This window comes from Macaca nemestrina, chromosome 8, assembly GCF_043159975.1.
Source record: "Macaca nemestrina isolate mMacNem1 chromosome 8, mMacNem.hap1, whole genome shotgun sequence".
NCBI lineage: Eukaryota > Metazoa > Chordata > Mammalia > Primates > Cercopithecidae > Macaca > Macaca nemestrina.
The window spans coordinates 43,049,760-43,073,853 of NC_092132.1; the positions used below are offsets into that span (position 1 = coordinate 43,049,760).

The 24,094-nt window shown below is 40.8% G+C and overlaps 1 protein-coding gene and 1 pseudogene across 5 annotated transcripts in view; both read left to right on the forward strand.

The window, feature by feature from the left end:
- The window catches only part of LOC105476035 (ubiquitin protein ligase E3 component n-recognin 5), a 154,789-nt gene that overhangs the window by 14,564 nt on the left and 116,131 nt on the right, over positions 1-24,094 (forward strand). The window lies entirely within an intron of this gene.
- LOC112425647 (small nucleolar RNA U13) lies at positions 9,601-9,710 on the forward strand (annotated as a pseudogene).

Here is a 24,094-nt window from a genome sequence, read left to right on the forward strand (position 1 = left end):
AGTATGAGCCTCCGCGCTCAGCCTGCAGAAACTTTTTAACTTGATGTGATCCCATTTGTCCATTTTTGCTTTAGTTGCCTGTGCTTGTAGGGTATTACTCAAGAAATCTTTGCCCAGTCCAATGTCCTGGAGAATTTCCCCAATTTTTTTTGGGGAAGTTTCAAACTTTTAGGTCTTAGATTTAAGTTTAACCCATTTCGATTTGATTTCTGAGTATGGTGAGAAACAGGGGTCGTTTTATTCTTCTGCATATGGACATCCAATTTTCTCATCACCATTTATTGAAGAGACTGTTTTTTCCCCAGTGTATGTTCTTGGCACCTTTGTTGAAAATGAGTTCACTGTAAATGTGTGGATTTGTTTCTGGGTTCTCTTTTCTGTTCCATTGGTCTGTGTGTCTGTTTTTATGCCAGTACCATGCTTTTTGGTTACTATAGCTCTGTAGTATAATTTGAAGTCAGCTAATGTGATTCCTCCAATTTTGTTCTTTTGCTCAGGATAGCTTTGGCTATTTTGGGTCTTCTGTGGTTCCATATAAATTTTAGGATTATTTTTTCTGTTTCTGTGAAGAACGTCATTGGTATTTTGATAGAGATGGCATTGAATGTATAGGTTGCTTTGGGTAGTATAGACATTTTAACAATACTGATTCTTCCAATCCATGAACATGGAATATTTGGAAAAGGGTTTTTGTATTATAGAATGACTCAGAGGAAGAAAGAACTGTGAATCTATGATTGTCCATGATTTCTTTTACTTAATTATGTTGATGAATGGAAAATAAGTGAACAAGGAAAGTGGGACAAAGATTTTTATTCTTTTTGTTGTTGTTGTTGTTGTGGCAGAGTTTCACTCTTGTTGCCCAGGCTGGAGTGCAGTGGCGATTTTGGCTTACTGCAACCTCCACCTCCTGGGTTCAAGCGATTCTCCTGCCTCAGTCTCCCGAGTAGCTGGGATTACAGGCGCGTGCCACCATGCCTGGCTAATTTTTTGTATTTTTAGTAGAGATGGGGTTTTGCCATATTGGCCAGACTGATCTCGAACTCCTGACCTCAGTTGATCCGCCTGCCTTGGCCTCCCAAAGTACTGGGATTACAGGCGTGAGCCACTGCACCCAGCCAGATTTTTATTCTTTAACTCAGTGCAACAAATACTTTGCCAGCTAACCTGTGTATACATTGGAATACAAAGATGGCTGGCCTCTGCCCTCATGGAGCTTTCAGTTTAATGAGGAGACAGACATGTAAAGAAGGAATTAAGTGCTAATTGATAATATAAGTGATAGGGAAGAAGGATCTAATGGTTGCGTAGGAAGGACTTTGAAGACAAGGTTGCAGGACCTGTGGACTGGTTTATCCTCTTCCTTCAGTTCTCTTGAATTTTGATCTATAGGCATTGATGGAGGGAAGATAGGATACCTGAGCCTTGCAGGGAGTCTGTTTGCTCATTGTGCACAGGCTGGAATTGACTATATGGCCTCTTCAAATGCTGCTCGCACAGAGATACTTAAAAATGAGACCAGGTCGGGCAGCACTTTGGGAGGCCGAGGCAGGCAGATTACGAGGTTACGAGATCGAGACCATCCTGGCCAACAAGGTGAAACTCCGTCTCTACTAAAAATACAAAAAAAATTACCTGAGCATGGTGGTGTGTACCTGTAATCCCAGCTACTTGGGAGGCTGAGGCAGGAGAATCGCTTGAACCAGGGAGTCGGAGGTTGCACTGAGCCTAGATCGCGACCCTGCAGTCCAGCCTGGTGACAGAGCAAGACTCTGTCTCAAGAAAAAAAAAAAAAAAAAAAGTGTGCATATAGATAGATAGATAGATAGATAGATAATTTGAATTTAGATATATCTGTTAAGTTTTGTAATAACATTTTATCTATCTTTGGAAAGTTTGTTTTATGATATTGACACTAATTATCAAGTATTGCAATTCCTGCAGAATTTGTAGAGTGATACTGTGTATCCGAAAGACACTGTGTGCCTACCACAGACAGGCCCTATGGAAGAGAGCTCTGAGAACTGGAAAGACTATAGAGTTGGAGTTAGGAGGCTTGGTCATTCCACTGACCAGTCACATAGTCATTTTCGTGCAGTGAGTTTCATTTTACTTGTTTGTAAATGAGGAGGTATATTTAATGTCTGAAAGTCCATTTCAGCCTTGAATCTGTGTGATTGTAGAGCTATAGATACTGTTTTATGAGTTATATTTGATATATGTTGGCCAGTTCTGCCATTTTAAGGTTTGATTTTTATTTCCTGCCTCAGACCTGCCCTTCTACTTTTTTTGTACTTATTCTAATAGGTATTTAGTAGTAGCGGACAGAAAATAGAGCTTTCTAAACTCTTGCTATCTGTTAGTTTAACTGAAGAGGAGCTCTTAAAAAGCATCCCCAGGTCTTCTTTATTGCTTCCTCACCCCTTCCCCCTTTATTTTATTTTGTTTTTTGACATGGAGTCTCGCTCTGTCGCTCAGGCTGGAGTGCAGCTTTATCAAGTATGTGATAAAGCAAAAGCGCATTGATGATGGCGTATCACCTGAGTTTCAAAATGTTTGTTTACCTTTGATTTCTGATGGATTAAGGGTGTTGCTCTTGTTTTTTGGGAAGGCTGTTTAGGAGGTCCTAGTACTGCCAAATGCTCAATGAGAAGCTTTTTAACTTCTGTTTTCCAGGAAACCCATTGTTCTGTGTATTAGACTGTAATAGATATTACCTTGTGACTTTACACTGCTAAGTAGAATGTTTTGAGATGTTCATCGAAACTTTACACCAAGAAGGATTTTAGGTTTTATTTTATAGCTGACGAAACTGAGGGCCGGAGTGCTTAGGTGATTAGTTAAGTGGCAAAGACTCCACCCTACATTAACTTAGCCTTATTGCATTTCCTTTGCAAAGGATAGAGGAAGTTACTTGTTTTTCTGCGTGTGTGTGTGTGTGTGTGTGTGTGTGTGTGTGTGTGTGTGTAATTATGTATTAATGTGAACACACACTGTGTATATGTATGTTTGTGTATTTATGTAATTATAAATATGAATACACGGTGTTTGTGTATATGTATCCAAACAGGGGTGTGTGTGCGTGTGTGTGTGTGCGCGCGCGCGTGTGTGTATGTGTGTGTGTGTGTGTGTATATGTGTGTGTGTGTGTGAAGTCATTAAAATGGTGTTTAATTATTCAGCAAGATTTAGGGGCGTCTGGTGCCTGTCATTCTAGTCTTGGGTATCTGGTGGTGGTGGTTGGTTCATGAAAAGAGACAATTACAGGACCGTGTGACAAGTACAGTAAAAGGGGAAAGTTCAGGATTCTTCACTAGAGGCACCAGTTCAGTCTTGGGCAGGGAAAATACTTACCTGAAGAAGTGTTGAAAATGAGAATCGGGATAGTGAATGAAAAGGAGGTAGGCTGAGGGGTTGGTGGGGGAGCTGTAGGATGTAGGACAAGGTGTTAAGAACTAGAAGAGCTCTCTAGGCAGAAGGAAGAGCACATGCGAAGACCCTCTGCTGTGTATTTGAGGAACTAAAAGAAGCCCAGAATGCTTAGACTGATGTGTACATAGAGTTTCAAATCAGTTGAATAATTTTCTTGTAGAAAAGGATATCTTGTTAATTATCTTCAATAATGACTTTGGTAATATCATGATCAAGTAAATATGACGTGCTAGGCCATAAATTGGCCATAACTGGTAATATAGTTGGTTAGGCATAGAATAGTGGAACCAGTGCACTAAGGGGTGTGAATTCCATTTTCCATGTAGGCAAGTTGCTTGATTTCACGGCTACAAAGAATGTACTTCACCTCTCTCCAGCCAAGTTGTTGGTGTTTGCTATTGTTAATTAGGACGATCAAGCTTGAATGGATGATTCAGGTCAAATGCCTCACTGCAAAAAAACCTGCAAATCTTTCGGAGAGACCAGTAGAATCACTGAACTGAATAAAAGACAATGTATTTTTCTATCTAAGAGGTGAAAAAGTCTATGATACTAACCGTGGTAAAGACTAAAGTTTCTTAAGTGCTAAAACAAAATGATGGTATACTTGCCTCTGGGTTATGGTTGATTACTTTTGATATTTCTTGATATGATTTTGTATTTTACATACTTTTGCATATGTATATATGTTATTTTAATAATGGAAAAAGAATAAATTATGGCCAGACGCGGTGTCTCATGCCTGTAATCCCAGCACTTTGGGAGGCCAACGCGGACAGATCACGAAGTCAGGAGTTAAGAGACCAGCCTGACCAACATGGTGAAACCCTGTCTCTACTAAAAATACAAAAATTAGCCAGGCGTGGTGGTGCGCGACTGTAATCCCAGCTACTCAGGAAGCTGAGGCAGGAGAATTGCTTGAAACCGGGAGGCAGAAGTTGCAGTGAGCCGAGAGTGTGCCACTGCACTCTAGCCTGGGCGAGAGCGAGACTCCGTCTCAAGAACAAGAAAAAGAAAAAGAAAAAGAATACATTCCTAGGAAAGTGTTTTAGCTTATTTAACTATTCACCTAAAATAAGAACATGAAAGTCATTGAATAAAGAATGGTGATTTAGTTTCATCTAAAATATTTTTTCCTCCAGAAATTTTTTGTTTTTTTAAAGACAGAGTCTCACTCTGTTGCCCAGGCTGGAGTACAGTGGCAGGATCTTGGCTTACTGCAACCGCCGCCTTCCTGGTTCAAGCAATTCTTGTGCCTCAGCCTCCAGAGCAGCTGGGACTCCAGGCATGTGCCACCATGCTCGGCTAGTTTTTATATTTTTAGTAGAGATGGAGTTTCGCCATGCTGGCCAGGCTGGTCTCGAACTCCTGGCCTCAAGTGATCTGCCTTCCTTAGCCTCTCAAAGTGTTGGGATTACAGGTGTGAGCCACCATGCCTGGCCCTAGAAACTTCTTAAAAGAAATATAATTCTTTTTTTTTTTTTTTTTGTGATAGAGTCTTGCTCTGTCCCCCTGACTAGGGTGCAGTGGCGTGATCTCAGCTCATTGCAACCTCCGCCTCCCAGGTTCAGGTGAAAGGTAGCACATTATAACTTTACCTTTTTCTTTTTTTCCTCTGTATTTTCTTTAGGAGGCATTCTTTAAATGGAGATTCTTGACTGGGGTGTGTGTGTGTGTTTGTGTAGTTTTAGTGAGATTTTTATTTTTGTTTTTTCCAGTATTCTATTGTAAACATTTTCAAACATGCAGAAGAATTGAAAGAACAAACAATGAATTATCTGGATAACCTTTTAGAAGGTAGATAATACCTTCTAGGTTCAGTAAATTTTTTTTTTTAAGTGAAAGCAAGTTTATTAAAAAGGTAAAGGAAAAGAGAATGGCTAGTTGGTAGGCAGAACAGTCCCCAAAGGCTGCTGATTGCTAATTTTTATGGTTATTTCTTTATTATATGCTAAACAGTAGCATATACCCTAGTAAATAATACACCTGACAGGCCAACTGTCAACCATCATACTGGTAACATATACCGATAGAATGTTATTTCCTGATCTTAATAATAGGGATTATTCATGAGTTTTTCTGGGAAAGGAGTAGGCAGTTACTAGGAACTGAGGGTTCCTCCCCATTTTAGACCATATAGGGTAACTTCCTGACGTTGCCATGGCATTTGTAAACTGTCATGGCACTGTTGGGAGTGTAGTAGTGAGGACTACCAGAGGTCACTCACATTGCCCTCTCGGTTTTGGTGGGTTTTAGCCAGCTTCTTTACTGCTACCTGTTTTATCAGCAAGGTCTTTATGGCCTGTATCTTGTCCTGACCTCTTATCTCATCCTGTGACTTAGAATGCCTAACTGTCTGGGAACGCGGCCTAGTAGGTCTCAGCCTTACTTTAACCAGCGTCTACAATTCAGGATGGATTTGCTGTGGTTCGAACGCTTCTGACATATTTTCCCCCTCCCTTTTATAAGAAAATCTTTAATCCTAAGGATTGTAAAGGGAGGAAGATGGATCTTCTGTAACTTCTTGGCTGAATAAGGGTGATGATATTCCTGCCTAACTTACTAAGATTTTGCTATATTTGCAAAATATGTGTGTATGTAAATAACTTTGAACTATTTGAAAGTTGCAGTCATTGTAATACTTCATTTTTAAATACATGTGCTTGTATCTTCTAAATATGAACCTTTTTCTCCTTTTTCTATATAACCACTGTACTGTTATCACACTTTATAGGAAATTAACAAAACTTCCCTAATACCATCCAATACTCAGTGTATATTCATTTTTCTCCACCTGTCCTCAAAATGTGTGTGTATAATAGTGGGAATTTTTAAACCAGAATTCAGTCAAAGTTCACATGCTGCATTTGGTTTCATTTGAATTTTATCGTGGAGTAATTTTTACAAACATATTTGTGGTTTTTCCAAGGGCTACATGTAATCATTTGATGTTGACATTCTATATTAAAGTACAATTGTCACTTTCAGTTTAATTTTCTTTGAGACAGCGTCTTGCTTTGCTGCCCAGGATGGAGTGCAGTGGCACCATCACTGTACACTGCAGCATCAACCTCCCGGGCTGAAATGATTCTCCCACCTCAGCCTCCCAAGTAGAGATGGGGTCTCACTATGGTGCCCAGGCTGATATTAAATTCTTAGGCTCCAGGGATTATCCTGCTTCGGCATCCCAAAGTGTTGGGATTACAGGCGTGAGCCACCACACCCATCTTCGATATTCATTGTCTTTTTTTTTTTTTTTTTTTTTTTTTGAGACGGAGTCTCGCTCTGTCGCCCAGGCTGGAGTGCAGTGGCCGGATATCAGCTCACTGCAAGCTCCACCTCCCGGGTTCACGCCATTCTCCTGCCTCAGCCTCCCGAGTAGCTGGGACTACAGACGCCCGCCACCTCGCCGGGCTAGTTTTTTGTATTTTTTAGTAGAGACGGGGTTTCACCGTGTTAGCCAGGGTGGTCTTGATCACCTGACCTCGTGATCTGCCTGTCTCGGCCTCCCAAAGTGCTGGTATTACAGGCTTGAGCCACCGCGTACGGCCTATTCATTGTCTTTTAATTGGTCTGTGTATATGTTTGTTTGCCACTGACGTGTATGTACGTTTTGTTGAATTTCTCAGCATTGCTTTCTCTAGACCTCATGAAGTCTTGTAGCTTTTGCAAGATTGGCAATTTCATTTTGCAAATATTTTGCATCGGACTACATGGTATTGTCAGATTTAACAGCCTGTGACTAGCAGTGGCTTAGCTTCAAAAGATGTGGAAGCGATAGGCCCGTTTGTGCACTTGTTACATTTACAGGGATGTTTGGAGACCATTTTACTAAGAGATTAATGGTTGGTGAAGGTTTTGGGTTTGTCAACTTTTGTTTCCTTATGCAGTCTCCTGATTGCAGGGACGAGGAAATAACATTTCTATCAGTATTCGTTACCGGGTGTGATTGTTGAGAGTTGGCCTGTCGGTTGTATATATAAAAGTGTGACTTTTTTTGTTTTTTTTTGAGCTGGAGTCTCGCTGTTGCGGAGGCTGGAGTGCATTGGCACGATCTCAGCGCAGCCTCCCGAGTAGCTGGGATTACAGGCGCCTGCCACCACGCTAGGTTAATTTGTGTGTTTTTAGTAGAGACGGGGTTTCACCATGTTGACTGGTTGGTCTTGAACTCCTGACCTCAAGTGATCCACCCACCTCAGCCTCCCAAAGTACTGGGATTACAGGCCTGAGCCACCATGCCTGGCCCAAAGTGTTGCTTCTTGATACTACATAAGGATTGGCTTTGACCGGGCACGGTGGCTCACGCCTGTAATCCCAGCACTTTGGGAGGCCGAGGCGGGTGAATCACCAGGTCAGGAGACTGAGACCATCCTGGCTAACATGGTGAAACCCCGTCTCTATTAAAAATACAAAAAATTAGCCGGGTGTGGTGGCAGGCTCCTGTAGTCCCAGCTACTTGGGAGGCTGAGGCAGGAGAATAGCGTGAACCTGGGAGGTGGAGCTTGCAGTGAGCCAAGATCGCACCACTGCATGCGAGCCTAGGCGACAGAGCGAGACTCGGTCTCAAAAAAAAAAAAAAGGATTGTCTTTTATTTTGAGCAAATGTACTACTCAGATGAGTCTATGGTTAAATAGATTTGTAAATAAGTATTTGAAATAAATGTTGAAGGAAGTTCATAGGTATAAATTAATAGAAAGTTTTTATGTGTTTTAAAAAATAATCCTTCTTGGCCGGGTGCGGTGGCTCATGCCTATAATCCCAACACTTTTGGAGGCCGAGGCGGGTGGATCACGAGGTCAGAAGATCGAGACCATCCTGGCTAACGTGGTGAAACCCAGTCTACTAAAAATACAAAAAATTAGCCAGGCGTGGTGGTGAGCACCTATAGTCCCGGCTACTTGGGAGGCTGAAGCAGGAGAATGGCGTGAACCCAGGAGGTGGAGCTCGCAGTGAGCCGAGAGTGTGCCACTGCAGTCCAGCCTGGGTGACAGAGCAAGACTCCATCTCAAAAAAAAAGAAAATAAAAATCCTTAATATTAATAGGAAGAAAATTTGTTTTTTAAATTGTAGTACAGTAGAAGGAAGATGGTAAGGAAGATAGTAAAGATGAAGCATAAATGAGGCTTTAGTCATACACTAATGGAGCCAGGGCCCGAGAAAATATTGAAGTTCTCTCTTTGTTCATCATCCTGATTTTTTATTGCTGGACAGTAAACCAACCCAAACTTAATGGGTAAAACAACAATCATATATTATTATTATCTCACACTTCTGGGAATTGACAGTACTTGCTAGGTGGTTCTTACTCTGTTTCTCATGCAGTTGCAGTCAAACGCTGGAGTCATCTAGAAGGCTTCTTCGTTTAAGGACTCAAACAACTGGGGTCTGCAACAGCTGGGATTCCTTAGGCACCTCTATCTGTGTAGTTTCTTTAACATGGAGACTTCGATTAGCCAGAGTCCTTAACATGGTAGCCAGGGCTACCATGTTAAGGCATGCATCCCAAGAAATAAAACCAGGCTGGAATTCCTTTTTATTACCTAGCCTTAGAAGTTTTGCAGTGTCACTTCTGCCTTATTATCTTTGCAAGAAGCAAGTCATCAGGCTAGCTTATGTATGAGGAAGAGTAATTAGACTCTACCTCTTGATGGGAGAAGTATCAAATAATTTATGGATTTCTTTTAAACCACGGTGATCATTAAGAAAAATGATAAATTAATAGTAAAGCATAATTATTTAGAAAGAGATTTGGGTACTATGAATGTTTTAGAAAACACTGATACCATGTATTTGAAAACAAACTATAAGGACTTAACATTTATGGCATTGGACAGAATAATGCATATTATGGAAGTATAACTACTAATGAACAATTTCCAGAGAGAATTATTGAACTCGACAATTGGTTTACCATCACAGAAGCCCCCCTAAAAGCATCTAGGTCCGAATCACAAGGCAAGTCAACATAAATGTGTTTCTTTGACATCACTAGTATTACTCATATAGTCAGGGGATTGATTAGGTACATCGTTAGGGAAATGTGAAACTTGTGATGTCTTCTGAGACTTAAAGATTGAAATGTGAGTTAGTGATTAGTTCTTTACTATGACTCTGCTCAGACTCAGGGTGTATTTTCTAAGAAATAGTATTTTATAAAAACTACTCAGGATCCTTTTGTAGTCTATTATAAGCGTGATGGTTGGGTCTTCGTATGCATATGTGAGATGTGCCACCCTCAAACCTTGTTATGACATCATCAGCACGTTACCCTTCTGATACAAAAAAAAAGGAAAAAGAACTACTCGGCTTCATCATCCATTTAATTAGTAAGCTTTAGGACTGAATGTTTTCTATTTTCAGAGACACATCTGCCCGGAAATACTACTATTGTGTATATTCATTTAATAGTTTGCGTGCCTACTGTGTGTCAGGCATTGTACTGGGGACTGGGTATGCAGTGGCATTCTAAATAAACCTTAATGCCACTTCCAATTAAGGAAAACTCCAAAAATATTTTGGGTGTGGGGCATTATTGTTGAAATAAATGTGTAGCTTGCCAGTATGATTAATACGAAGAAGACACATCTGTTTGCATGTAAAGTTTATTGGAAATAGGGCTTATTATTTCATAGCTGTGCCTAAGGGAGTATTTTGATACTATTTGTCGTCAGTTTTCAAGGGGTTGTTAGTCATATGTGCCATTTTTCTTGGGTATTTTGCAGTTTTTATTACATCGAATATGTGAAGAAGTTGCAGGATCTTTTGTGTGAATGTGAGAAAGATCCTGTGTTTATTTTATACATACGCTTTATACATACACATATTTTGTTTCTAATCAAAAGAGGCCTTATATCTGAAAGCCTTCTTGTTACTCATAAGACAAGGATGTGTGAGACTAGACAGTTTTTAAGGGTCTGCCTAGGGCTAACAGAGGGGAAGGAGTAAGAAGTTCTGGATGGGAAAGATGATAGAAATGTTAGCGAAGTGTCAAATTAAGTAGAATCATTTTTTAGGCTTTCTTGAAGCCAAGACAGAAACAGTGGCTAAAAAGTTAAAAAGCTCAGTGTATCACAGAGGAGCTTTTCTTCCCTCCTTCCCTCCTTTTCTCTCTCTCTCTCTTTCTTTCTCTTTCTTTCTCTCTCTCTCTTCCTTTCTTCCTTTCTTTCTTGTCAGTCTCACTCTGTTGCCAGGGCTGGAGTGCAGTGGTGTGATCTCAGCTCACTGTGACTTCTGCTTCCCAGGTTCAAGTGATTCTCATACCTCAGCCTCCCGAGCAGCTGGGATTACAGGTGCGTGCTATCACACCTGGCTAATTTTTGTATTTTTAGTAGAGATGGAGTTTCGAGTTTTACCATGTTGCCCAGACTGATCTTGAACTCGTGGGCTCAAGTGATCCATCTGCTTCGGCCTCCCAGAGTGCTGGGATTACGGGCATGAGCTACCGCCCCTGACCAGGAACTTTTTCTTAATCATGGTTTGACATAAATGTTGGAGAATCTTTTATATTAGAGATATTTTGAAAGCCTAATGGGCTGTGAGTTTTATAATCGATACAGAAGTTTTCTTTGTGTGATTACATGGAACACTGGTAGAAACTGACATTATAGTAAATTATTGTTTCGTGGAGGTCTCCCTATGGAGATTGAAGAACTTAAGTTTCTGGGCTAGAATTATATAATATTTAGAGGCTGATTAGGTAAATCATGAGGTTTGCACATTTTAATGTTATTTTAATGCAATGTTTTAATGCAATGTTATTTTTAGCATTGTTACTATGCATGAAGCACTGTGTTTTCCAAACGTTGTTTTATTTCACATCCTGACACTGTTCTTGGGGAAGAAATTTGAGTTGAAGGAGATAGTGTGGTTCTCTTGCTGTACAGCCGCGTAGTGGTGGGTCTCTGAGCACAGGTCTTTTTTTTTTTTTTTTGAGACAGAGTCTCACTCTGTCACCCAGGCTGGAGTGCAGTGGCGCAATCTTGGTTCACTGCAGCCTCCGCCTCCCAGGTTCAAGCATTTCTCCTGCCTCAGCCTCCAGAGTAGCTGGAACTACAGGAGCCCTCCACCACACCCGAATGATTTTTGTATTTTTAGTAGAGGTAGGATTTCACCATATTGGCCAGGCTGGTCTCGAACTCCTGACCTTGTGATCCGCCTGCCTCGGCCACCCGGAGTGCTGGGATTATAGGCATGATCCACCGTGCCTGGCCTATATGAACTAAAGTTTTAAATATTTGTAGATAAAAACAAAATGTCATAGTAAAAGACTGTGCTCCAGCCTTTAAAAACAGTACATTAACTGTTAGCTTTTGTCTACATGAATTTAAAAAAAAAACTATTAAAATTTTAATCTGTTGGCAGAGGACAGGATCATTATCGCATATATTTTCTTCCCTTTTGCGTGGGAGAGGACACCATGTATAAAGTGACAGTCTCCACGCTCATTTTTCTTTTTTTGAGACGGAGTCTTGCTCTGGTGCCCTGGCTGAAGTGCAGTGCTGTGATTGACTGACAGAAACCTCTGCCTCCTGGGTTCAAGCGATTCTCCTGCCTCAGTCTCCCAGATAGTTAGGATTACAGGCATGCATCACCACACCCAGCTAATTTTTTTATTTTTAGTAGAGACGGGATTTCTATCAGCCTGGCCATGTTGACCAGGCTGGTCTCAAACTCCTGACCTCAGGTGATCCACCTGCCTTGGCCTCCTGGAGTGTAGAGATTACAGATGTGAGTCACCGCACCTGGCCTCCATGTGAATGTTGAAACAGGGACCATGGTTCATGTTTGAAGTCAGTGTGCCAGCACCTATTTATGAAGCTCTTGCTTCTCCATCCTTACATGCTAGGGTGTGATATGGTGGGCTACGCACATCATATTATAATCATTATATCATTACCATAGTAACACTGATTTGTTTCTATCTTTTATGTGTTTGGGTGAGAAAGTTTGTGAACAGTTGGTCTCTGGTTTTGTATAATATTCTAATATCTTTAGTCAATCCACACAGTACCTCCTTTGTACTAAATGCCTAGATGTGCAAAAAGTTGCAGGCCTTATCCTTAAGGGTAAGCTTACTATATAGTTCGGAAAATAGAAATGTGAAAGGTAGAATAGCAGTATCAGAGATGACAATTCAAAGCAATAAATGATTAATTGCAAAATTGAATGGGATTAGCTGGGTGCAGTAGCTTGTTCCTATAGTCCCAGCTACTGGGGAAGGCTGAGGTGGAAGGATCAGTGGAACCCAGGAGTTTGAGAGTTTGAGGCTGTAGTGCAGTATATGATTGTGTCTGTGAATAGCCACTACACTCCAGCCTGGACAACATAGTGAGACCTGTCTCAAAAAAGAAATAGAGCCGAGAAATTCTGGAAGAGGTCAAAAGAGGAAGTGCTTACTGGACTGTGGTACCTTAATTATACTTGTTGTAGGTGTTTTTGATAGGTCACTTGAGTGGGATAGAGGTAATTGTAAATGTAATTTGGAGAAGTTGAGATAACCAGGAATTTGATAGATTCCATGCTTCACATTATTTTTACAGTAAATATGAAATACAGAACAATTTATACATGAACTTCAGTTATGTCCAGGTATTGAGTTAGTTATGAGATCTATTTTGAATATCTTTCAAGAGTGCTTATTTTTTAATGGGATGTAATGATAGATATTTGGGTTCACCTGTGATCTCTTCATCCAAAGTGGTACTGATTATAAGAAGTAGCAGTTGTAATAACAGCATTTCTGCATCCCCAAATTCCTTTTTACCAGTCTCATTTAACAGTTTTTCTTTCAGTCAGAAATGGTAACAGAAGAAACAGCAGGAGCAGCTAACGTTTTGTGCTAGGCTCTGTACTAAGCATATTGTGTGCTGTAATACCCTGTTGATGCAAATGTCTAAGTAACCTTTGCCATCATTCCAGTGAATTGCTGTTTCAAATTATTTTTTGGTATGTGTTGAGCGACTCAGTAACCCTTTGTTGGTGTTTCAGATGAAAGCTCTTGATTTAGTTTAAAGGTCAGGCCTTTAGGTCTTGATTGTTGTGGTTAGAGTTTTTCTTGCTTGTCTGGTCAAGCCAATAACTCAAACTAGTAAGAGAGTTTAGAGAAGTAAGGTCAAGGCCCTTTTAGACTTGCTGGTTTTAGGTGGAACTTGGAACTCCTTTGTAGCCCAGCAGAGTTCTTTTGGTTTTTAAAGAGACTTGTCCCTAAATTTGTCTGTGTGTGTGTTTTGTTTTGGTCTTTGCTCTGTTCCTCGCTCTTCTTCACCCCAAGCTCCTGTCTTCCATCTGCTCTATGGCTGTTTACCCATCTCTTCCACCCTTGACTGAAGCATTGTGGGTATTATATTCTCATGCCTTCTGTCTTACATGGTGCTGTCCTTCCTTTTAGAGCATCTTGGGGCTTCTCAGTGGCTTCATGGAGCCTAGGAACCCTGTAACAATGTGTTGTCTACCTCTACTTATTGATGTACGCAATTCAGATTTTTCTTTTTTGAGACAAGGTCTTGCTCTGTCACTCAGGGTGGAGTGCAGTGGCACAATCATGGCTCACTGCAGCCTCAACCTCCAAGGCTCAAAAGCGATACTCTGACGTCAGCCTCCCGAGTAGCTGTGACTATAGGCGTGTACCACCATGCACAGCTAATTTTTAAGTTTTTTGTAGAGACGGGGTCTCACTATGTTGCCCACATTGGTCTCAAACCCATGGACTCTGTGTTCTTCCCTCCTTGACCTCCCTAAGTGCTGGGATTACAGGCATAAGCCATCGTGCACAGCCACAGTTCAAATTTTTAGGGCACTCCTGATGATTTCTGTTAATGTATACTAACCTTTAAAATATTGAAAGATGATTAAAATTGCTCGTATACATTTTAAACACAAATAGTACCTTTAATGTTCTATCACCTTTGAGGAAAAGATGAGAATCATTGCTGTAAAGTTGGTTGGACTAGTGAGTCTATGTACAGTACTTCATCCAAAAAGGCAGGATTGATTTTTGTTTTTTTCACTTAACTGTTTCAGTGGCATTTTAAGGAATTTTGGATCCATTTTGATTGTTTAAAAAGTTCTGTGTCATTTTCAGAAAGGCTTGTCCCTACTCTGTTTTTGGTATGCCATTTTTTTGGTTTATTAAGATGAAACCAAATTTTTTTTTGGCTGTACATTGTGTTGGCTAGATATATGATTTCTGATTGGGAATAATTTTTCCTCAAAATTTTGAAGGCATTGCATCATTATTTCATAACTTCCAGTATCCCTTTTGAGGAGTTCAGTTCTGTTTTGATTCTTTCTGCTTGACATCCCCCTAACCCTATGCCTTAAGACCTCATGCCCTGAGATTTTTTAGGGTCTTCCTTTAGTCCCTTGGTTGAGAAATTTCACACTGACGTACCTTGATGTAGGTCTTTTCCTTATTCATTGTATTTTGGGTCCAAATACTTCATGGGTCCCTTTATTCTGGAAGCTCCTGTCATTCAGGAAATTTTCTTGTTATTTCTTTAATACTTTTCTCTCCTCATCCATTTTACCATTTTTCTCTTTTTGGAATTCCTAGTGGTTGAATGTGTGCCACCTTCATAGCTACGGTGATTTTCTTACCTTTTCTCCCCTGTTTTCCATCAGACCAACTTCTTAAAAAATATTCTGTTAAATATATATATTTTTCTTTTTGGACTGGTTTCCCCAAAGAGGAATCCTGTCAGGTAAGAGAGTGACTGTAAGCATTCTGGGATGGGGGCTGATTACTGATTTTAACAGACAGCTTTCACTTTTTCTTCTGGTCTCTGACATCGCTTCTCCCTCCCACACCAGTTCTGGGTGTGTTCCCAGGCTATTATTACTCTGGTTGAATTTTGCTAAGTAGGAAATGTTTAGCTTCTGGAAGGGGAGCAGTCTCCTGTGTAGAGGGTGGAGAGCTAGGGGTTTAACTGCTCCTTATGCTCATTTCCAACAGTTCCTGTTTTGCGTTATCTTCAGGCTTTAGAGGAATGTGATGCCTCCAATTCCTAAAAATTGACCTGGCTTTTTTTCGGCTTCCTCCTACCATGTAGGGTTTAGGTTTTGTTGTGAACTCATTGACCACTTGTCTGTCGGCTTTCCAGCTTCCAAAATTTGTTGAATGCACTAGCCTCCTTTTTCTCTTTGTCCTTGTAACTTTAGAATTCATTTGTGTTTCAAAGTTTGTCATCTTAGTGGAATTGCAGGAGGTATTTAAGATATACATACATTTAACTAGAAGTTACATGCATGAAAATTATTCCTGTTTTCTCTAAATATACAACTTCTCCGTACCGTGTGTGTGTGTTTTAATGTGATTCTCTCTTTAGCGCACACACTTTTCTCATAATCTCTGCTCTTGTATCTGTGGTTCTTGACTGTGGTCTGTTGTTTGCTCTCAAGGAGAGGCTTGAAGCCTGCTATTGACGTTGCAATAACTCTGCATTTTCCTCCTGAATATGAGTATCCCAGGATATGCGCATTTAATAACTAACTTATCAAAGTGCACTCAAGCCTCACTCAAGATTTAATTTTGTGAGGCTTCTGTTGATCTTCAGGCTTTAAAAAAATTATTCTAAAGTCACTGTAATCAGGGTTTGTGTATTTTTGTGTGTGTGTGTGTCTGTCTCCCTCTACCCTTGTGTTATATTTCTTTTTTGAAATGTTTTTCTACTTACTTTGCTTTTACAAGTAGATTATAAACTACTTGAGATGTGTGGATTTGAATCAGTGGTTCTCAGCTTTCCTTTTTTCCTGAAGTTTAGGCTTCTTGAAGGGTAGGTTACACTGGATTCTGTAACTGTGGCCCACTATTAAGGGTGGTATTCCCGAGTATGTAGAGAAGCCCTCTCCATGGGTGATTCTGTTGGTCTCCTCTCCCTGACCTCCTCCCCTGCTGTATTTTATAGTTCATTTTATTTCTTGTAAAACCTTATACTGGGGGCATTCAGGAAGTATTTGTTAATTGAATTGGACCTGTGGCAGATTGTGGCATGATGGCAAGGATAGAGGGAAGGTTTTCTTACATGCCTTCTTTCCCACTTTTCCTCTTAACTGAGTAATTACAGGTAAATCACTTAACCTCTGTAGTCACTTGTTTTCTCAAATGTAAAACAAGGAGACTGTTATACCAGAGACTCACTATTAAATGGAAATATCTGTATGTTTCTTTTCCCTGAGATCAAAACAGTTAAGAAATATTGAATTGTACAATTCTCTGCTGTGGTGCCATTTTCTAAGAAAATCTTCACAGTCCATGATTAGTGAGAAAAAGGTTTTGTTTTAGATTGCTCTTTTTTCTTTTTTGACTTTTTAAAATTTAAAAACCATCTTTTCTTAAATGTTTTTTTTTTTTTTTTTTTTTTTTTTTTGAGACGGAGTCTCGCTGTGTCTCCCAGGCTGGAGTGCAGTGGCGTGATCTCGGCTCACTGCAAGCTCCGCCTCCCGGGTTCACGCCATTCTCCCGCCTCAGCCTCCCAAGTAGCTGAGACTACAGGCGCCCGCCACCACGCCCGGCTAGTTTTTTGTATTTTTAGTAGAGACGGGGTTTCACCATGTTAGCCAGGATAGTCTCGATCTCCTGACCTCGTGATCCACCCGCCTCGGCCTCCCAAAGTGCTGGGATTACAGGCGTGAGCCACCGCGCCCGGCCTTAAATGTTAGTAATAGTAGTTGTTCTTTTCTGAATCTCATTTGGAAAAATAAAAAGTTGGTAAAATTATATTTGTTCTTATAATTTGAAGGAAGTTTTACTTATCTGTTAAATTCAGAAGTCAGAGATAAGTGCTTTATGCCTTAAAAACAAATCTGTGACTCCTCACTTTGGGGAGCGGGTTTCTGTATATTCGTTAAAGAAAGGTTGTTGATGTTCTTTGTCAATGTTTCTGCCTTTACTGATATTTTGTCTGCTTGAACTGTCAGTATCTGAAAGAAGTGGATATGGCTTGGCTGTGTCCCCACCCAAATCTCATCTTGAATTGTGATCCCCATAATCCCCACATGTCAAGGGAGGGACCCGATGGGAGGTGATTGGATCATGGGGGTAGTTCCCCCATGCTGTTCTCATGATAGTGAGTTCTCATGAGATCTGATGGTTTGGTTTGTTTGTTTGTTTGAGACAAGGTCCTGCTCTGTCACCCAGGCAGAGTGGTGCAGGGGTGGGGTCTCGGCTCACTGCAAACTCTGCCTCCTGGGCTCAAGAGATTCTCATGCCTGAACCTTCCCAGTAGCTGGGATTACAGGCACACACCACCACGCTTGGCTGATTTTTGTATTTTTCATAGAAACGGGGTTTCACCATGTTGATCAGGCTGGTCTTGAACTCCTGGCCTCAAGTGATCCACCTGCCTCGACCTCCCAAAGTGCTGGGATTACAGGCATGAGCCACCATGCCCAGTCGAGAGCTGACTGGTTTATAATTCAGTTTTCCTTGTTCTCATTTGGTTTATAATTCAGTTTTCCCTGTTCTCATTTGCTCGCTCTCTCTCTAGCTGCAATGGAAGACGTGTCTGTTCCCCTTCTGCCATAATTGTAAGTTTCCTGAGGCTTCCCCAGCCATGCAGAACTGAGTCAATAAAACCTCTTTTCTTTATAAATTACCCAGCCTCGGGTATGTCTTTATAGCAGTGTGAAAACAGACTAATACAGAAGTATATGTTAACTTTCTCTGCTGAGCGTGATGGCGCTTGCCTGTAGTCCCAGCTACTCGGGAGTCTGAGGTGTGGAAGGATCATTTAAGATCAGCCTGGGCAATATCATAGGGAGATCCCACGTCCAAAAAAAAAAAAAAAAAAAAGGCATGTTAAATTTTTCATTAGAGTTGACAGCTTCTCAAATGGCCAGTTTTTGTTATATATGTTGTTGAGGCTGTGGTATTAGAAACTTTCAGATTCATGAACATTATTCAGTGTTCTTTGTAGTTTGTTCCTTTTATTATTATATAATCTCTGTCCCTATTAATGCTGTCTTTTTCGCTACTGATACCTGACTTTTTTCCCCTTAATCTTTGACTTGTAATATGTGAGATTAATCTATTTGAATAAGTAGACTTATTTCTGCTCTCTGAATTTCATATTTTTTGATCCATTTACTTTGCTGCTGCTGCTGTTTTTTTTTTTTTTGAGTCTAGCTTTGTTGCCCAGGCTGGAGTGGCATGATCTCGGCTCCCTGCAGCCTCTGCCTCCCAGGTTCAAGTGATTCTTCTGTGTCAGTCTCCCGAGTAGCTGGGATTACAGGCATGTACCACCATGTGTGACTAATATTTGTATTTTTAGTATGGATGGGGTTTCACCATGTTGATCAGGCTGGTCTCGAGCTCCTGACCTCAAGCTGACCACCATGTTGGTCAGGCTGACCTCGAACTCCTTGGCCTCCCAAAGTGCTGGGATTACAGGCATGAGCCACCATGCCCGGTCTCTTTGCTGTTTTTTTCCTCTTCTGTTAGATGGTTAGTTTCCTGCATTCCTTTTTTTCCCTCCCTCTTGATTCAAAAGTTATAGACTGTATTTCCATTATTTTAATGGTTACTATTAAAAGTTTCAGTTACATAGTGTTCTACTAAAAATGTGGGCCTAACTGGCTTCTAGGATGAACCCAGCTCTGGCACCCAGTCTCTTTTACTCTATTTTTCTTGTGTGGAGATGCTCATCTTGTATTTCATCTCGGCTTTGTCTTTTGGTTTTCTCTTTTTTACAGTTGCCTTTCATAGCTACATACATAGAGTAGGAGACGTTTTCCTCAGGGGGAACTCAGTGCATCATCCGTACTTCAGCCATTCTTTCACGCTACTGATTTGCATATCTGCACATAATATTCAGTAAATACTTGTTAAGAAGTGTTTCGTACATTGTTTTCCTTTTTGTTTTAGTTTTACTCACTTTTTTCAGCTTTTGATGGAAAGGAGAGAAAGTGGAGATAACAGGACCAACCACATCTGTAGAATGGTTTTTACACAGACTGTCCACAATCCGGGTTGGTGGAGTGGTCAGGGTAAGAAGGAAGTATAGAGAATTTAGTCTAGGACAAAGGATCTGTATGGTCCAAGTGTGAATCGACACTTATTATTATGACAATATTATGACACTATTATTTATTGATAATATTCTAATAAGACTGCCTCCATTTTGTTAGGTTTGTTTTCTGTTTTTATACACACTGAAGTATTAAACAGATGCCAGTTATTTTTGTGGGAAACAGGAGGGCTACACTGCTGTGTTGTAGCTATGATGATGGCGACTGCGTTTTACAAACATTTGTGTTCTCCTAACAGAGTGATTAATTACTAGGACGGGTTTGAGATGGTAGCAGTTACAAAGAGCATCTGGCTGGAGATGAGTTTAATGTTTGCATATACCCCTACTCACTCCTCCACCATCTTCCCCTTTCAGAAACCCGAAGAGAGGAGGTAGCTGATTATACCAACAAACTTGTTATGCCTTGAGATGTATCTCTGTGACTAGTAAGTGATTTCCAGGCATTTTTTAAAAAAGCACGGCAAAAAAGGCAGCAGTATTGGGGAAGATAATTAGGGACTGGAAGGTAGGCAGCTCTTCTTCATAGTCTTTCCCAAGATTAGCTCTCCTACTGTCATATCCATGCACTATCTAAAAGACCCACTTGTCCCTCTGGCACCCACCTCGCCCCCGTATCTACTGAGAGAAGATGAGAGGACACTGAGATGGGGTGAGATGTTACTTGGTCAGTAATATTAGTCTGTAAACTAAGTCTGTAAACTAAAATATTAGTCTGGGACCGCTTGTTGAATCTGTTGAGTCAGTGTACATTGAGCTATTAGGTTGGTGCAAAAGTAATTGCAGTTCTTGCAATTTTTTTTTTTTTTTTTTTCTCTTTTTGAGACCGAGTTTCACTCTTGTCACCCAGGCTGGAGTGCAGTGGCACGATCTCAGCTCACTGCAGCCTCCACCTCCTGGGTTCAAGTGATTTTCCTGCCTTAGCCTCCTAGGTAGCTGGGATTATGGGTGTGCGCCACCACGCCTAGCTAATTTTTGTATTTTTAGTAGAGACTGGATTTTACCATGTTGGCCAGGCTGGTCTGGAACTTCTGACCTCAAGTGATCCACCTGCCTTGACCTCCCAAAGTGGTGGGATTACAGGTGAGCTACCGCGCCTGACCTGGTTCTTGCAATTTTAATGGCAAACTGCAATTACTTTTGTACCAACTTAATATTTATTGTAAGACAAAGAACTGGAAGCATTTTCTGGTGGATCCTTGAAGACTAAAACCAAGCTTTTATTATGGTAGTTGTGATACCACACAGAGAGGAATCATTTGTGTTAATTTGTGCTCCATAGTGACAAAACACAATGATAGAGTCCTTAAATTTGGCTGTGGCAGGTTTTTAAATTTTGATGACATTTGTTTGACTCCTTTGGTTTAGATAGCTGAAGGAAGGGTTTCTAGATTAGAGACCCATTACAGTGCATTGATGTAGGTGCAGACTTCAAAGGGCCATTTGATATAGCTTTTAGACCCATTCTGATTATGCAGATCTGTAGGTTTTCAGTAAAAAATGAGGTTGTCAAGTGGTTTGATTGTACAGCTCACTTGATTAGTTTGGCTTAATGGGAATAAAGATGCCCAGCAGGGTCTGCTTATATTGGAGAAGGAAAAACAATACTGAAATCTATTGCTGTCTCCTAAAACAAGGCACTTTTGAATCATAAAGATCTTTCATTTTCCCACTTAAAGGAATAAAAATACCTACTGCCGTATTATTTGGATTGAAAACATTTATTTGGGCTGTAGGTATTTTACCTGTTTTTTTTTTTTTTTTTTTTTTTTTTTTTTTGGTGAGATGGAGTCTTGCTTTGTTGTCCCGGCTGAAGCGCAGTGGCGAGATCTCTGCTCACTACAACTTCCGTCTCCTGGGTTCAAGCGATTTTCCTGCCTTAGCCCCCTGAGTAGCTGGGACTATAGGTGTGCCCCACAACGCCCGGCTAATTTTTGTATTTTTAATAGAGATAGGGTTTCACCATGTTGGCCAGGATGGTCTCGATCTCCTGACCTCGTGATCCACCTGCCTCAGCCTCCCAAAGTGCTGGGATTACAGGTGTGAGCCACCATGCCTGGCCAGTATTTTACACTTTTTAACAATATGATTTTAGGCACAGTAGATTATTATGCTCTTTAAAAAATCCTTTCAGTTGATAAGGAAATTGGGAAACCATTTTTAGATGAGGAGAAAAGACAGGAAAAGCAGACTGTCACTGTTGAGTTCTACCTTTTGGAGGAGGTTTCTATGTTCTAGATACACTCTTTTGGGTTCTGGGGTAGAGAGATGACTAAGACTTGCTCTACTTCAGGAACCTTAGCTCTCAAACCAGTGTCCTCTGGTTCCCCAAGATCTTAATAGCGAGTGTTCCATGTTCAGCTTCAATTTGGGAAGCATAAGATTAAGCATAAACAGGCCTTTTCATTGTAGGGCTTATTGGAGGCTTAATGGAGGTGTGAATTGTGAATTTCTAAGAGGGGGCTGTCCTAAGCAACAGTCTCCAAACTGGAAATAGTATGCTTATTTACTGCCTCCCTAAACGGACCCCTACTTTTGTGAATATTTTAATCCTTTTGTGTATTTATGGTGTTTTAGAGTGAGTCGTGAGTTCCAAACCCAGTTGAGCCATCAGAATTACTGTGGATGTGTAGACATTTTTTAAAAACAATTTTAAGTTGGTAATATGTTCATGTGGTCTAAAAATAAAAAATTGTACCTGTAATCCCAGCACTTTGGGAGGCCTAGGGGGGCGGATCATGAGGTCAGGAATTTGAGACCAGCCTGGCCAACATAGTGAAACCATGTCTCTATTAAAAATACAAAAAAATTAGCTAGGTGTGGTGGCAGGCGCCTGTAATCCCAGCTACTCAGGAGGCTGAGGCAGGAGAATCGCTTGAACCTGGGAGGCGGAGGTTGCAGTGAGCCAAGATCATGCCACTGCACTCCAGCCTGGGCAACAGTGCGAGACACCGTCTCAAAAAATAAAAGTAAATAAATTAAATAAATAAATAAATAATTGTAAATTGGCATACAGTGAAAAGCCTCCATCCCTCTTCTGTTTCCTGGCCTTCTACTTCCCTTCCTCATAGGTGATTAGTATTATTCCTTCCAGAGATATTTCATGCATGTACTAATATTTATTTAGCCAGAATATAAATTATTGAGCCTTGTATTTAGAGATTTCTGATATAGTAGGTTTAAATGGGGCCTAAGAATATGTCTTTTTAATTGTTGCCCGGGGATTTCGATGATCCATATTTAGGCACTCTTATTTTAGAGGGTACACATTACTTTTGCATGTGATGTTACCTATTTCTCCAAACAACTTTGTGAAACAGATACATTTTTGACAGAAGTGGGAACATGAGAGCAAGAGATTTTAAATGATGTATCCAAGATTACACAGTGTCAGAGCTAGGAGTCAAAACTCAGGGCTTTTGACCACTAATTTTGCCTTTTCACGAAAGCTACAATGTTGTTGATTGCCCAAACCAAAGAAACAATTTAATGTGTATGTTTATATCCATTATTCCTATTCTGGTAAGCATTAGATGTTAGAATATTTTATTGTATTACTTGCCCATTGGAAGACCTCCAGTGATTGGACTTTCTATAATTTTCGTATTAAGGCACTTCACCAGTTAGATTCCTGTTACCAATGTAAGGCGTTTAGGCAGCCAGGCTCTGCACTATAATAGGCTTTTATCTGTAATTTTGCTTCCTGATGAGTTCTCCTTCCCCCTTGCTATTGCTTCCAGTTTCCATTTGGTCCCCGCAGCACATTTCCTTAACACCAACCCAGATATAAACCACAGAGGAGGGAGAGGGAGAGGAGAAAGAAGATTGTCTTCTTAGGGGAGAGGACTGGGAGAGTATCCCACGACTATAAAGTACTGAGTGACTTTCCTGTTTATCTGGTAAACTCTTTCTGGGGCTAATTCTTAGAGTTTCAAAAATTCCTCATATTCTTGTAGCACCATTTGAATTACAGTGTAGCCTACGGGGGATTATTTTGCAGGACAACATTTGTTTGGTGTGTTTTATAAAACCTAGTCTGCTAATATTGGTCACAGCAGAATGTTTTAAAACCACTTTTTATTTTTTATTTATTTTATTTTTATTTTTATTTTATTTTTTTTTTTTTGAGACGGAGTCTCGCTCTGTCGCCCAGGCTGGAGTGCAGTGGCGCGATCTCGGCTCACTGCAAGCTCCGCCTCCCGGGTTCACGCCATTCTCCTGCCTCAGCCTCCCGAGTAGCTGGGACTACAGGCGCCCACAACCGCGCCCGGCTAATTTTTTGTATTTTTAGTAGAGACGGGTTTCACCGTGGTCTCGATCTCCTGACCTTGTGATCCGCCCGCCTCGGCCTCCCAAAGTGCTGGGATTACAGGCGTGAGCCACCGCGCCCGGCCTATTTTATTTTTATTTTTTGAGACAGAGTCTCACTCTGTTGCCTAAGCTGGAGTGCCAGTGGCACACTCTTGGCTCACTGCAACCTCTGCCTCCCAGGTTCAAGTGATTCTTGTGCCTCAGCCTCCCGCGTAGCTAGGATCACAGGCATGCACCACCACCCCTGGCTAATTTTTGTATTTTTAGTGGAGATGGGGTTTTGCTGTTACCCAGGCTGGTCTTAAATTCCTGGCTTCAAGTGATCTGCC